This window comes from Vipera berus (assembly GCF_964194415.1).
Source record: "Vipera berus genome assembly, chromosome: 5".
In the NCBI taxonomy this organism is placed as follows: Eukaryota; Metazoa; Chordata; class Lepidosauria; order Squamata; family Viperidae; genus Vipera; species Vipera berus.
In genome coordinates this window covers 30974062-30990857 of record NC_138207.1, presented here as the reverse complement: position 1 = coordinate 30990857, position 16796 = coordinate 30974062, and the positions used below count along the sequence as shown (strand labels likewise).

The window sequence follows — 16796 nt, the reverse complement described above, 5'->3', positions numbered from 1 at the left end:
TGCTAAGATACAAACATCTAAGTTGTGAATATAGCTCTGATAAAAATTGAAAATATTCGAATTTTGTGCTATAAAGCGGTCTATTGGCATTTATTATAAAAACTAACTTATTTATTGTTCTTTTATAAAGATTGCTGTCATAAAGTAAGGATACATTTAAACACAGTATTTTTTTCCTTTTGCGATGGCAGCTATTTTTAAAAGATTAGCACCTAAATGTGTTCCTTTCCTTTTGAAATAAATGCGAATTAGAATTGGACTTATTCAGCAAATTAAAACAAAATGTGTAGATATCCTAATCTATAAGTTAATTTTTCAGTATGGACATATAACATATACTAACATAGATGCTTTATAATATAGTTGTTTCACATCAATATTGGGCCAACCTGTTACCTTGGTAACCAAATTCTGTTAAAGGATGCAGTAACAGAGCTGCAAAGGCATTTATTATTATTTATTATTCCTCAGTGCAAATGACTATTTGATAATATTTTTACATGGCTATGATTTTTAAGTGATTGGAGACTTTAGCCTGTAACTGTAATATTTTCTGTCATCTTAACTTGATTACTTAAGCAATGCAACAACGCTAGTTGTGTTCTCACTAAAACAAACACCATAGTATGAAGGAATTCACTGTGACACAAATGTAGAATCTTGATTTATACTTAAAACAGGTTCAGCACTGTAGAAGCAGAACTAAATTTAAAAACAGTAGAAAACTACAAATTGGTTTAAAGCTTTCTTCTCTCATTATTTCTTTTAGCAACAATTTTACATATTTTTTATTACCTACCAGTAACTTAATCTGACATTTTAACCAAACTGAACATATTTTACAATGAAATGTATGAGATGAAAGCTGTGATGATGCAGTTTGTAATTTATTATAACATTAATGCAAGATGAAGTTGACAGTGATGTAACATGTAATAAAAAGCAGCTTTATCTGATATTTTTAGTAGTTATCTGTAAAATTAAACCTAAGGGTGAAAGGTATTACTTGTAGTGTAAATATTTCTCCACTTTTTGATATAGATACTTTAGAATATGTATTCTAAATGAAGCACAGCTCTTTGTAAAGATATTTTCAGCACAGAAGCCATCTTTTCAAATGCTTATCTTCAAAATAATCAAAGATTGTCATATTCAGCACACAATATAGTTGTTTAGTGGCAATATTAAGAAATACAGTTACATCAGGCACAGGTACCTACAGCAAATATAAACAACAAAAGACAATATTAATTTGATAAAATAGCTCACAACAAACAATATTTTTGTTTTAGAAAAATAATAATAAAACTTGTTTTAAAATGAAGCTGTAGAATATGCATATTACTCAAAATGGTGTAAAATGTAAATGGATGAATGCACTAAAATCAGGCATTTTTATTCACTTTTTAATAATTCTTTCAAAAGCTAACTTTCAGTACAAAGATTGTGATAGGATTGATTACATTTTTTCAGGATGAATTATTTTGATTATTTACTTTAGAAAATATAATGTAATTATCAGGTCCTTGATAGTGTTAGGAACATTATTATTCATTTTATTTGAAGATTTTTTTCTTTTTAATAAAGTTTACATATCATTCTATGACATTGTATTAAGGATTTCTACAGGAGAGCAGGAAAATGAGGATTTATGAAGCACTTCTTGGTTTTCATTTCTTTTCATCTTTAAAGAGCAAATGATGGTGTCAGAAAAAAATGCAGCTCTCTTTAGCTATGAAGTTTTCATATGGCTACTAGCTCTAAGCTACAGAAATCCAGATAACCATTAGATGGCAGCAAGAGTTTTCTGTATCTAATGGTTATCCTGATTTTTGCAGTCCCAATAGGTTTGTTGACATGCACTGCTGATTCTCATTTTTAAATATTACCAGCCAGTTAGTATCCATTTTCCCATCCGTCCTTTTTTCTTCTCAGCCATTTTAGCCTACAGTAGTACCAATGACACTGTTAAGTCATGTAGTAATGTGATTTGCTTATTTTTGTCTTTGGATGCTATTTATATGAACTGTTACTGAAGTTTATAAACCACAACGTATGACTTAGTATGAGGTGTCAATTATGTAGCTTATGTAACAAACAGACCCTGGTACAACAAAATTGTAGCAAAATATGATAAGTGAACCAAAATATTGGCATGTGCTGTTTTCCTCCAAATGGCTATAAATATCTATTCATTTGCTAAATAGCTATTAGTGTTGGTTGGATCATCCTCATCTACTAAATTGTTTCCTTTAAGATGCAAAAAAGAGGAAAGATCAGCTGATGTCCCAGTTTCCATCTCCTTGTTACATGTACAAAGGGTTAAAGATGGAAGAATCAAAACCTTTCAGACCATCCATGCTAATTATTCCCAGTATCTGGAACCTTCCATCCTATTTGAGATTTCATATACTGTAGATAATGCTAACAATTTGGTTACATCTATCTCTTCCTGCTTTTTTCTACATTTTATACAGTTTGGTTGCTACATAGTTACTAAAAAGTAACTATTTTAGATGTTTGCTAATGTTTGATAAATGTCAAGATAGATATTTTTGCTGGCTGAACTAAGTGACAGATGTGCTTGCTTTAATCTGAATATAGGAATTGACTGGGAGTGTGCTGGGTGCAAACTAAAGTGGAAATTAACCCATCATAATTTTCCAACCGAAGTTATGGGTCTAGTATGAAGCCAGAACTACACACTGGGCACTCAAAGTACGCCAGTCACAAAAACATCCCAAATTATTTCTAGTCCAGCATATATCTGAACCAACGCTCAGAGATACGTATCATGGATGTTCACATCCTAACTGAAGAACGTTTCTTCTGTACTGTCAAAGCTTGCATAAATGGACCGGACTGGAAAAATCTCATGAAGATGGGAAACAATCTAGCAATGGAGCATAGAAATAGAGGCATTATTTGAAAAAGATGAACTTCTCAGATGCCATGTCCAGAAGAAGTTGAGGTTAGGACAGCTTGGATAAAAAAAAAATTAGATTACCAAAATCTGAAATAATTAACTCAACAAACTAAATTAAGTTGATTGAAAACTGGTTTAGAAAAAGAGATTTAGAACAAGCTAAGGAAGATATATGCATTGTTAGGAATGAATAATACATTATTTTATTTGTTTGTTTAGCATATTTAAGAACTGTCCATCTCTGAGGGACTCTGAGCAGTGTATAATAAATATTAAAAGCATAAAAACAGTATATAAAATTTAAAATGTTAATGTTCAGAAAACTAGTACATCTGAAAATATCAAGACATGACATTTAATGGAAATGAAGTTAAGAGTAGTTTCTATTCAGAGGACAGTAAAAGAAAATATAGGTAGTTCTCGTCTTATGACCAAAATTTACCCCAAAAATTCTATTGCTAAGTGAGATATTGTTGAGTTTTGCCCCATTTTACAACCTTTCTTGCCACAGTTGTTAAGTGAATCACTGTAATTGATTAGTAACCCAGTTGTTAAATGAATCTAGCTTTCCCATTGACTGCTTGTCAGAAGGTTGCAATAGGTGATCACATGACCCCAGGACACTGTAACAGTCATAAGTATGAACCAGTTGTCCAGCATCTGAATTTTGATCACATAATCATGGGGATGCTGCAAAGATCATAACTCTGAAAAATCGTTATAAGTCACATTTTTCAGTGCTTTTGTAACTTTGAATGATCACTAAACAAACTGTTGTAAGTCGAGGACTATCTGTAGTATCAAATTGCTAATTTGATCAAGGAACTGTTATTAAGATAATTACCACAAAACTATACATATATGGTACAGTTGTTGAAACGTTATGATGAAATTCCCTTGAGAATATAATTGCCAAACTGGAAATATGCAAACATGTGCAACTGAAGGGAAATCTCTAAACAATATAAATGTAATCCATCATTACTATAATGAAAGGCGACGTACTTAAAAAGAAAACATATTAAAAGAGAAAGGAGACTTTACAGAAGTAAGGATCCATACTAAGAAAGAGATAATGAGAGGGAATGTCCTAAAAGAAAAGTCAATCCTTCAGAAGGATTACAAAAAAATGATATAAAGAAAGAAAAATAATATTTATATTAGCAAATAAATGCTTATTTGAAATCAGACAAGATTTTGAAAGAAATTTTTTTGATATATAGTGGTGAATCAAATCAATAAATCCGCTTGATGAATCTTATGAGAAAAAAATTAATTTAGTACATGCTGAAAAGGCAGTATTAAACTGAAATGCCCAGTAAATCTTAATATTTCAGGAAGCCTGTCGGCAACTGAGTTGGATGCAAATTGCATTAAGTCTATGTTATCTTCTTATGCAACATGGCTGTAAAATTCTACTTAAAAATAAACTTTGCACTGTTACAATAAGCTACCAAGTAATGTTAGTAGAAAGTACAAGAAAGCTAATTTGCTGGATCTTATGCTGTGGAGAGAGAGAAGCAGTTCGGTCTAGTGGTTAAGGCATCACATTAGAAACCAGGAAATGCACTAAGGCAGTCAGGTGACCTTGGGCCAGTCATTCTCTCTCAGCCCAAGGAAGGAGCAACTGCAAACCACTTCTGAAAAAATCTTACCAAAAAACCTGTAGGGACTTGTAGTCCAGGCAGTCTCCAAAAATTAGTCACAATTGAATGGAAGAAAAAAAAATGCTGGGATAAAGCAAAGCTATTTATTTAACAATAAAAGATCTAGCTAAAATCTCATAAACAGAATACCATTTTGTTTTTTATTTGTTTTAACCTAGTTTCTGATTCTTTTAATGTTTTATATACTTTTGATTATGATTATGTATGCGTCCAGAGTGACTATGTGAGGTGTGTGGATATAACAATGTGATTAAATAAATAAATATAAATAAGAATTATAGAATGGGAGCAAATGTCACATCTAAAGCTGTTTGGATGCAAAGCTTGCCGTACATTAAAAAATAAATAAATTACAGAACCCAGTTAGGAACAATACTGATTTATCAAATAAAAACTAAAGGCTACAGGGTTTTGGACTTAAAAACTGAAAAAGTAAACATACACTATGTTGCTCCTTTCAGTAAAGGATAAATGACTTCCAGCAGGTAAATACAAACCAACCTAGTTTTACCAGTAGCATCTCTGTCCAGACAATTCACAAAGGGAAGCAGCAAATAAAATCCAGAATTAGAGTTAAGAAGATCTGAAAAAATCTAATAAAGGAATTGAGAGAAGCTGTTGCACTAGGGATGGGCCCAATCCATAGAAAAAAGTGCAGTATAGCCAGTAGCACAGAAGGCATAGAGATGGAGGGAAACTGCATCAGAAGCAAAGAAATCCTTGCACAAAAATGAAATATGGATTTTAACAGAGCTACTAAAGGGCAAGAAAGCCATAGACCAGGGCTTTTCAACCTTTTCACCCATTGTACCACTTTTAGGATAAGGCACTCTCCGAGTACCACCAGTCACCCAGTAAGATGTCAAAAACGTGACCAAAAAAAAAGGAAAAAAATAATAAGTACAGGTAGTCCTCGACTTTCAACATTTCGCTTAGTGACTGTTCGAAGTTACGACGGCACTGAAAAAAGTGACTTATGACCATTTTTCACACTTATGACTGTTGCAGCATCCCCAGGGTCATGTGATTTACATTTGGATGCTTGGCAACTGATTCATACTTATGATGGTCAGTGTCCCAGAGTCATGTGATCACCTTTTGCAACTTTTTGACAAGCAAGGTCAATGGCTGGGGGGGCAGCTCATCACTCAGGTTGCAGGGTGCCTGTGTGGGGGGAATCCATGGGTCTCTGGTGGAGGGGGTGGGACTGGGGTGGGTGCCCTCCTTCCCTCTCTCTCTCCCATTGTCCCTTCCTTCTTTCCTTCCTTTCTTACCTCCTTCTTTGTCCCTTCCTCCTTCCCTTCCATTGTCCCTCCCTCCCTCAGGTTACAGGGTGTGTGTGTGTGTGTGTGTTTGCGTGTGTGTGCGGGGGGAATCCATAGGTCTCTGGTGGAGGGGGGTGGGACTGGGGTGGGTGCCCTCCTTCCCTCCCTCTCTCCCATTGTTCCTTCCTTCTTTCCTTCCTTTCTTACCTCCTTCTTTGTCCCTTCCTTCCTTCCTTCCCTCCCATCTCCCCTTCCCTCCTCCCTCCCTCCCTTCTCTGGGAGCTTGAGGTTGCTAAGTGAGGCCAGTAAATACTTGCTGCAAGGAAAGCAATTGCGATGGCGCAGCAGAGGGAACTGGCGTTTCTCCGCACACGCTGATCAGCGCACGCAAGAAACACCAGATCTCAAGTCTTCATCCCAACTGCCTGCCTTGCTACAAGGAAAGCAATTGGGATGTGCAGCAGAGGGAATCGGCGTTTCTCAGCACGCACTGATCAACAGAAAGCAAGCTGAAACAGAGGGAGACTGTCAGGAGCACGAGATCAGCGCGGGCTGAGAAACGCCGATCTCATACACCTGGCAATTTCCCTCGATTTCCACTTGTGAAGGTCGGGGCCGGCCTTACGGAGTCACCAGAGCTCCCGTGGGCCTGGGAGGACGCATACACAGGGCCGCTGATCAGCTGACGACTCTGTACCACCGGACCCGACCTCCGCCGACAGGCTCCAGTCGGCGGAGGTCGAGGCCAGCTGTACAGAGTCACCGACAGTGGAGGGGGGAGGGAAGTCAGGCGGGCACATTTTTCCCTCCACATTCTGATGGCTTCGCCTACCTTGGCGTGGATCAGAAAAAAAAGTGGGCCTTGATTCCCACCTGCTGCTGCAGGATGAGTCCTGGGGACTCATTGCCGCTTTGCTTTCCCCTCCATAAAGAACATCGGGAAGAGGAGAGTGAGGAGGAAAAGAAAATGAACACCTACCTGCCGAGGATGTCTCTGTACCCTTCAGGCTCGGGCTTGCTTCTGGGGGAAGGTTGCTGACAATGAGTCCAAGGGGAGGGCGGGGCCTCACTCTGCCCCTGCACTCTTCTCCTGCAGGCTGCCGGCAAGCAGCATGTTTTCCGGCAGCAAGTGAGCTGGTAAGGAGTGGGAGTGGGAGGTGGGGGGGAGGAAGGCAACACTGCGTACCATCAGCTAGGTGCTCACGTACCACCAGTGATACACGTACCACCAGTGGTACACGTACCACCAGTGGTACACGTACCACCAGTGGTATACGTGCCACTGGTTGAAAAGCCCTGCCATAGACTATAAACATTCTTTCAAAACAAAGTATGATGCTCACGCAAAATTCAATACCATAAAGCTAGGTTTAATATTGTGTTTCCCTGAAAATAAGACTGGGTCTTATTTTTATTTTATTTTTTTGCCTCCAAAAGAGGCACCAGGTCTTATTTCTGGGGGGTGTCTTTTATACTCACCTCCGACACCGACAGCCCCACCCAGCCAGTCCACTTCTTCTATGGCTGAAGGAGCAGTTTCATTCAGCAGCTGCATTCCGGCCTGCATTTTGCAGTCAGGCCTTTCCGGAAGGCCACTGCAGCTGAGTACCAAGCTATGGATTGAATCTGGAAAGGCCTGTGACTGAGAAATGCAGGCCTGGCTGCAGAAGATGCCACAGAAGAAACGGGCTGGTGAGGAGAGGCCTAGTTGCAAGCTAAGTGACTGCAGGGCATGTGGGGTAGCTCCACACCCCTATCCCCACCCTAGCTTGATTTTTAGGTGTGTGCCTTGCCCCCAAACCAGAGCTTATTTTGGGGGTAGGGCTTATATTGGACCCACCCCCCAAAATCAAGCTGGGGCTTATTTTTGGGTTAGGCCTTTCGGGAAAACATGGTAGCTAAGGAATATAAACAAGAATATGGTAAGGTTTATTATGTTTTTGCATTAATAGTTAAGTATGCAAGTTTAGCAATATTTCAAATACTGCACAGAAAGCACTTAAGACAACCTTTCTGCATGGTGATCTGAAAAAGAAAATAGACTGATCACCAAATTTTGAAGAGTCAAATAAAGATTAGTGTGTAAATTGCAAACATCCACATGCAGGCTAAAGCTAGCAGCCAAAGCATGGTCTGATAAACCTAATCAAATATTGAAAACATGAACTTTGATTAAGGAAATACTGGCCCATATTTACATATGAGCCATGGAAAGATACATGCTCAGCTTTACAAGGCAAGATAGAAAGACCTGCACATGGATTAGAGCAGAGGTCCCCAACCTTTGGGGCACCGGGGACCAGTTACGTGGAGAGAGATTTTTCCATGGACAGGAGGGAGCGCGGTTTTGTATGCTGCCTGTATCCTGCAGATGGGGCTTTGTTTGTTTGTGCGGCCTGGTTGCTGGCATGCCGCGGCCCGGTTCTGGTCCACGGACCGGGGGTTGGGGATCCCTGGATTAGAGAATGAACAAATGTATACAATGTCATCAAGAAAGTAAAACAATTGAAATAAAAATGGGCTGGTCACACAGCAAGAACTTATGGCAGGTGGAGCAAGGCAGTCATAGAATAGATCCCACTTGAAAAAAAAAGCCTCCACAAAAGAGACCTAAAACAAGATGGATCAATGACATCCGCAAGTATTGCGGGCCCAATTGGCAAAAGAAAGCTCTGGACTGTATTGGTTGGAAACATGCAGAAGAGGCCTTCATCCTGTAGTAGATAGACTGGATAAAATGATGATGATTTACGTACAGCAATTAAATATGGAATACACTTGTATATTCTCTGTTATGTTGATTTAATTCTACGTGCAATAGACAGCTTGGAGAATAACGAAGTGGAAATAAAATATGGGCATATTAGCCATTATTTTCAACTGAAATAACAAAGGACAAAAGGTAAGAAAGCTTGCTTAGTCAAAAACAAAGATAATGTACCTAATTAAGTTTCTAAGTCTCAGTGAAGCTAAGAAGTATCCCCATGAAAATTGGATGCCTAAATAAAGATGGAAAGCAAAACAAGTTGTCATGTATAGGGCAGCCAAAAGAAAACTATTACGCATTATAACTTTAAGTAAACCTGATATAGCCAGTGCAGTTGGACTGCTGCATAGAAAGATCAGTGAGCCAACACAAGAGGACTGGACAGTAGTAAAATACGCAGATACTTAAAAGGAATGTTTCATCTTTATTTAAAATTGCCTATAACTAATAATATAAAACTTATTACATATACAAATTCAGATTGGCTGGGAGATAAATCTGGCAGGAACTCAACTACAGAACACTTATTTTTTATAGGATCGTGCTCACCACCTGATGTAGGAAGAAACAAAGTATTGTAGCCCTGTAATCCATAGATGTGTAATGCTGTGCTGTGGAACAAGCTTGTAGGAAATTTATACGACTACACAAAGTATTCCTAAACTTCAGAATAAAAGAACCAATTCCAGCCATGTTATCTGAGGACAACATGGGCTGTATGAAAATTCCACACACAGAGACCCCATATCATTAAATCTATTATGTGAAGGACATGCAAGAAAAAGAGCAAATAAAACTGATGTACAGGTAGTCCTCAACACACTACAACTGAGTCCAAAATTTCCATTGCTAATCAAGACAATTGTTAAGTGACTTTTGCCCCTTTTACGATCTTTCTTGCCACATTTGTTAAGTGAATCACTGCAGTTGTTAAGTTAGTACCATAACACGGTTGGTAAGTGAATCTGGCTTCCCCACTGACTTTGCTTGCCAGAAAGTCGCAAAAGGTGATCGCATGAAACACATGCCAGTTGTTAAGTTGTTAAGCAGAAGCCCTTCAAATGTCTTGAGTTACAGCTTCAGGAGCCTGGTCAATGTAGCCAATGGTAAGAATTCAGGAATTTATGTTCCAAAGTGGAGGAGATAGATTGCAGTTAAAAGTCACATATTGCTCTACATTCTAAACTGTCTAATGTAGCTTCTCGCTAGTCATTTCCTTTATGCTTTGTAAGCAATGGGTACAATTTATTATGACTTGCTCATCAGATTTCTATAGTTTGTTGAAGAAAGCTATGGTTAGGACAAACCATTATTTTCTTTTATGTGTGAACCCACATCCCTTGATGTCTGGTGTAAGAGCAATGGCTTTGGTAGTCTTCTGCAGTATTATGGTATGTTTTGTCTATATATTTGTGAACAAATAAAATATAAAATGCCAATCAGCTTCCATTGGCCTCCTTCCAAAAGAAGTTATATCCAGTTTGGAGCCAAACCCCTGAAAATTTATAGTGCAGTAGCAATAATAATACAGGTAATTTCTCCCAATGTAGCTAAGTAGATAGAAGAGCCCACATTGACCCATTCAATCTCAGAATAACCCTGCACCATTTATGCCATCATCCAACATATTTTTTGTTGCAAGAATCCAAATTAAAGCATCCAAAGAGGAAGACATTGTCTCTGGAGGTAATTGGTTCCTTTCTCAAATTGTTCTTCCTATTTGGAAGTTAGTCCTGCAACAACCCATTAATAACTGATGGCAGCAGCTCAGAATATAAGATTATAACCTCTCCCTATATGGTTATATGACATTTAGAATTCTGAGGAAAAAACACAAATCTCCCGTAGGTTCTCTTCCTTGAAAAAGATGGCTAAGCAACCTAGTTTCAGGGAGGGGAATCAGCACAGGACAGGAGACATCTTCCATTCTCAGATCTTGGTTGTTCTCACTTTCTTTAATGGGAGTTCCAAGTAAAAATACAGAGAAGATGGCTGCCTCATTTCCAGGCTGGAGGAAATATAGTATGTCTTCTCTGTTTCTGCTCTTCTCAGAGTGCAGCAGAACAATTTAGTAATGGCTGCACTTAACTGCACAGTCTGAACTTTCTAAATATTTATTCATTCATTTACTTTCCACCTTTATTCTTTTTACAAATAATTTAAGGCAGCAACATATCTAGCATACTTGCCTCCTGTTTTCCCCACAACAACAATCCTGTTTGGTGAGTTAGGCTGAGAGAAAGTAACTGGCTTTCTTGGTTAAGATAGGATATGAAATCATGATCCTTTGCTTTATCACTGGAAGGAGACCAGCACATATTGAAAGAATGGAAAACCTGTGGCCCTGAACTACATTGTCCATTATTCATCACTAATGGCCTGCTGATTGGATCTGCTTGGAAATGTAATCTCTTACTCATAATGCCAGCATATACAGCATGTTTTATATATGCTTCGTCTTCCAGACTTTTCAGACAGCTAATCAAAAGGCTAGTAATTTAGGCAGATGAATTCCCACAAATCTGGAAGGCCTCCAGTTTGGGAAGGCTGATGTGAGGATGCTCTGATGGGTTGAAGAAGCTCATATTTAAAACCCTATCCAGAATATAAATTCACAGCATAACCATTATTTAAGCATGACTTAGTTCACCAGTTTGATATGCTTTGGAAAAAAGTATTTTACTAATTTATGGAACAAACCAATATTTAAGCATAATAATGATTATTTATATCCTATTTTATTTTGTAACTGAAATGATCTCCTCCTAGGGGTTAGATTCCTATATTATTTCCATATTTTTAAATCATTGAAAAGACATAGTGGCTTAACTCATAAAGTACATTCTGTACAATGTGATGGTTCACACATTACTGTAAACTAAGATTACGAGAACTAGTCTGTAGAACTCCAGAAGTTCATTAGAGGGCACCAAAGAGTTATTTTTCTGTATCCCTTTATTGCCATCTAGTTTTCTTCCAGATCTCATAGTCTTAGTTTATTTTATTTATTTATTTATTTAATTAGTTTTCTATACCGCCCTATTTCCGAAGGACTCAGGGCGGTTTACAGGGCAGCATATAAAAGACAATATAAAAAGATAATATAAAATTAAAATTAATTAAATTAATTAAAGCCCAACAATTAAAACAATATTAAAAAGCTAAGACCCCTTCAGTCCTGATAGATCGAAAAGCCAGGTTTTCAGGTCCCGGCGAAATGAACGCAGATCGGGGGCGGTCCGGAGTTCCACAGGTAAATCATTCCAAAGGGCAGGCGTGCCCACAGAAAATGCCCTCCCTCTGGGGATCACCCGCCGGCACTCCCTAACCGGCAGCACCCTAAGGAGGCCCTCTCTATGGGAGCGCACAAGACGATGGGAAGTTGATGCTGGCAGCAGGTGCTCCCTAAGATAATCCGGACCCATGCCATGTAGGGCTTTATAGGTCATCACCAGTACCTTGAATCTCACCCGGAGGGCAACTGGAAGCCAATGCAGCTCGCGGAGAAGAGGTGTTACACGGGAGTATCGGGAGACTCCCATCACAACTCGCGTGGCTGCATTCTGTACCAGCTGAAGCCTCCGAGTGGTCCTCAAGGGCAGCCCCATGTAGAGAGCGTTGCAGTAGTCTAGCCGGGAGGCCACGAGCGCATGAGTGACTGTGCGTAGGGCATCTCGGTCCAGATAGGACCGCAACTGGTGCACCAGGCGAACCTGGGCAAAAGCTCCCCTGGTCACGGCTCCTATGTGGTCTTCTAAATTGAGCCGTGAATCCAGGAGGACACCCAAGTTGCGGGCCCTATCAATAGGGGGCAACACCTCACCCCCCATAGTTAACGATGGACAAAACTGGTTCTCCCGAGATGCCGGTATGTACAGCCACTCAGTCTTGGCGGGATTGAGTCGAAGCCTGTTCCTCCCCATCCAAACCCGGACCGCCTCCAGGCAAGTTTAGGGTGTTTTATGGACATACTGCACTGTTTCTCAGTCTTGGTAATTTGAAAATAATCTTAAATACTCTAATCTTTGAAAACTATGCATTTTTTGAGATTTGTCATAATGTGGTCTAAGATGTGACATGACTACCCTGGCGTCTTATCTCCATTTTGTGTGGCTTCTTAACCATAATTTGTAGTTCATTCCTGTTTTAACAAGGCATAGGTGTTAGTTGCAATTTAAAACTCTGATTGGTTTCAATTTCTAGTTATTATTAACTTGAAAGTGATATCTGTTTTACATGTCACTTTAAATCACCATGTAGAACTATGTACTCTCAAAGACATTGAAAATTAGCTAAAGGCCAAATATACTTCAGTTTTCTTGGTTTTTAAAGTAGAATTACGGGACATACTACCTGCTAAGTATGCTGTGCTGCTTATTTCTAATTACACTCTATTAGAGTATGTGTAAATTCATCCTATGTCAAAATTGCCTTGCAATTTTTCCTGGGTTTATTCCCCTGTAAAACAGATTTCTACTTAATTTTGTTACTATTGTTTGATCATGTTCTCAGAATGCTTGAAAAAGTTTTGATTTTCTTTGGTAGTGCTTTTGCATGAGTTTTATTGTTGAGATGGTCAACAGTGCCTCTGCAGGTGTTTGATTTCTTTTATACGTCTCTCCATTACTCTGAAGCTTCTCTGATTGCCCACGTGTTCTACTATGAAAGATCCCAGCAGGAATAGTTTTCTTGTAATGTCTTTCTATAGATTTTATTGAAGTAGCATCAGAAGCCAAGGAGGCTAAGACAAGAGGAAAGGTTCCTGTGTTAAGACACTCACCTAGACACCTTGGCCTCTTCCTAGTTAAGTACAAAAATACCAAATTCAGCCTTTGAAAATTCACCAAAATTCTATTCTTTTCAAAGAAATTTCAAAAATAATTTCTCTTTTATCAAAATCAAGCAAGAACTGGTAGAAAGAATGCAGTATATTTTTTTCAACACAGCAGTAAAGCTCTAGCAACCTCTCTTCAATACAGTATATTCTGATAACACAGATCTTGAAACTTCTTACCCACTGAAGGAAGTGGAAAATATGTAAAACTATGCTGCAGTTTGCTCACCAAAAATAACACTAAACAGACTTAAAATCTTGGACAGTCTCTGACTTTGAAGAACATATATATATATATATATATATATATATATATATATATATATATATATATATATATATATATATATATTCCTTGATAAGATTAAAAATGCGAATCCCAGGTATGTTAAAATTAACAAACTGAACAAACACTGGGATGGAATAAGAAAAACTAAAACAGTTTTTATTGCTAAAAGATCAAGCTTTTGTTGGCTAACTGCCAATGTCATCAAGATGGAATGCTGGGGTGGGGAGATCGCGTTGATACTGTTGGTGTCTGCACTCTGCTCATGGAGCGCATCACCGGTCTGTTTGTTGAGGTCGGACGTATTTCTTTGAGTTGTCGCGCATCCGTTTTTGGGGGATGTAGTTGTCTCTGGGTATCTGTTGTTAAAAATGAATTGCTGATAGTTCCATGTGTTGTAGCCATAGCTCTAGTCATTGCCTGTGTTTTCATACCAGAGGTCCTAAATGGTTGTTGTTCTTCTTCCCTGTGTTCTACATTGCAGGGTGGTTGTGTGTTGGTGCAATCTTGATTTTGATACAAAGAGGCACTCTGTGAATGCTTGCGCTGTTTGTCTTCATATCGCGCACATCGTTCCTCTTCCCAATTCCTTAGTGCCTGGTATGCAGGGGGGAGGTCTATGTGCCGGTTGATAGAGGAGTGGTTTGAAAACCAAGCTTCCTTAAACAAGTGTTGTCACTGGCAATTGCCTCGGTCCCTGTTAAAGACGTGGTTGTGTGTAGCCATGTGTGCCCACACCTATGAATGTTCTTGTCTTCTAATAGCGAGCTTGTGTTCATGCACCCTAGTCCTCAGTCATTTTGCCATCTTCCCAATGTAATTGCAATTGCAATTCTGGCATGACATCTTGTACACAACGGAGGATTTTTCTTCATTGGGGAGTGGATCTTTAGGGCGCATGACACAAGCTCGTAAAGTCCGATCAGGTCTGTGGGCAACACCAACCTTGTGAGGGGCTAGTATGCGTGCTGTGGCCTCAGATATATACCGTGGATATAAGGCAGTGTTATCTGTGATGTCAAGGCATTTTCACATTCATGGCGGGTAGGTTCACCTGGCCTACTGTGTTGTCTGATGAAGTTAGATGGGTACCCATTGTTTCTGCAGACACGATAAAGGCGGTGTCTTTCTTCCCTTTTTGCCTTATTCATGCTGCAATGTGTGTCTATACGTATAAAGAGGGTCCTAATACAGCTGGCCTTATGGGTTGTGGGGTGATTACTTTTGTAATGAAGTATCCTGTCCGTATGGGTGGATTTACAGTAGACCGATGTGTGTAACAAGCCGTCAGGTTGACGTCTAACCAACACATCTAAAAAGGCCAAAGCCCCATTGGTCTCTTCTTCCGCAGTGAAGCGGATATCAGGATAGATGGAATTGAGCTTCCTCATCAGCCTGTCCTTGTCCTGCCTTTTGATGATCACAAAGGTGTCATCCACGTATCTTACCCAAAACTTGGGGCGATACGTGGACATCACCCGGGTCTCTAACTGTTGCAGGGCTGCCTCTGCAATGCCTCTGCAATGACATGCTTCTCCCAGAAGAAGGAAGCTGAAGCCACCAGCCTGAGGATGACGGATGGGATTCCGTCGAAACGTTGCTCCTACACCTTCAACTATACGCGGGGAAAAACCTGAATGACCAAAGATCCACATACAAACACCCGCGAAAACCTCAGAAAACATATATATATATATATATATATATATATATATATATATATATATATATATATATATATATATATATATATATATATATATATATATATATATATATATATATATATGTTTTCTGAGGTTTTCGCGGGTGTTTGTATGTAGATCTTTGGTCATTCGGGTTTTTCCCCACGTAGAATTGGAGGTATCAGGGCAACATTTCGACGAAATCTCATCCGTCATCCTCAGGCTGGTGGCTTCAGCTTCGTTCTTCTGGGAGAAGTGTGTGGTAGTGGCTGTTTTTTCTTCTTTTTTAAACCGCCAGAGGGGGTGTGGTCTGTGGGTGGAGGTGTGCTCTGATTGGGTGGGGGGTTACCTTGATACCTCCAATTCTACGTGGGGAAAAACCCGAATGACCAAAGATATATATATATATATATATATATAGGTAAAGGTAAAGGTAAAGGTTCCCCCGCACATGCATGCTAGTCGTTTCCGACTCTAGGGGCCGGTGCTCATCTCCGTTTCAAAGCCGAAGAGCCAGCGCTTGTCCGAGGACCTCTCCGTGGTCATGTGGCCGGCATGACTAGACGCCAAAGGCGCACGGAACGCTGTTACCTTCCCACCGTAGTGGTCCCTATTTTTCTACTTGCATTTTTACGTGCTTTCGAACTGCTAGGTTGGCAGAAGCTGGGACGAGTAACAGGCGCTCACTCTGCTACACGGCACTCGGGATTTGACCCGCCAAACTGCCGACCTTCTGATCGACAAGCTCAGCGTCCTAACCCACTGAGCCACCGCGTCCCTCCATATATATATATATATATATATATATATATATATATATATATATATGTGTGTGTGTGTGTGTGTGTGTGTGTGTGTGTGTGTGTGTGTTTTCTGACACCTACACCTTCAACTCTACGCGGGGAAAAACCCGAATGACCAAACATCCATATATATATATATATATATATATATATATATATATATATATATATATATGTATGTATGTATGTATGTATGTATGTATGTATGTATGTACGTACGTATATATGTAGGTCTTGGCGTGAATTGCTGATAGTTCCATGTGTTGTAGCCATAGCTCTATTCATTGCCCGTGTTCTCATACCAGAGGCTAATTATATATTAGGTAGTTGTTTTAAACAGGTTCGAATCTCAGATAAACGGTATGACTGACTGATGAGAACAAAATAAGTTCGAAATGGCCATATCAGCCTCCCTAATTCTTTATTAGCAATTTGAATAATTTACACAAATAATGAACTGTCGTAAGTTGTGACTATAGCCTGCGGATAGGCTTGGGATAGGCTGAAACAGGAAAGAAGATTTAACTAGCAAGGTATTCAAAAGACTTGATAAATACTTCACA

General features: G+C 39.2%; 1 long non-coding RNA gene across 1 annotated transcript in view; it reads right to left on the bottom strand.

Moving 5' to 3' along the window:
* Positions 1-6868: 6868 nt before the first annotated feature.
* The window catches only part of LOC308668677, a 33544-nt gene continuing 23616 nt past the window's right edge, over positions 6869-16796 (bottom strand). Inside the window, exon 3 of the long non-coding RNA XR_014026571.1 lies at positions 6869-6992. This is a non-coding gene — a long non-coding RNA (uncharacterized lncRNA). The remainder of the gene's footprint in view (positions 6993-16796) is intronic.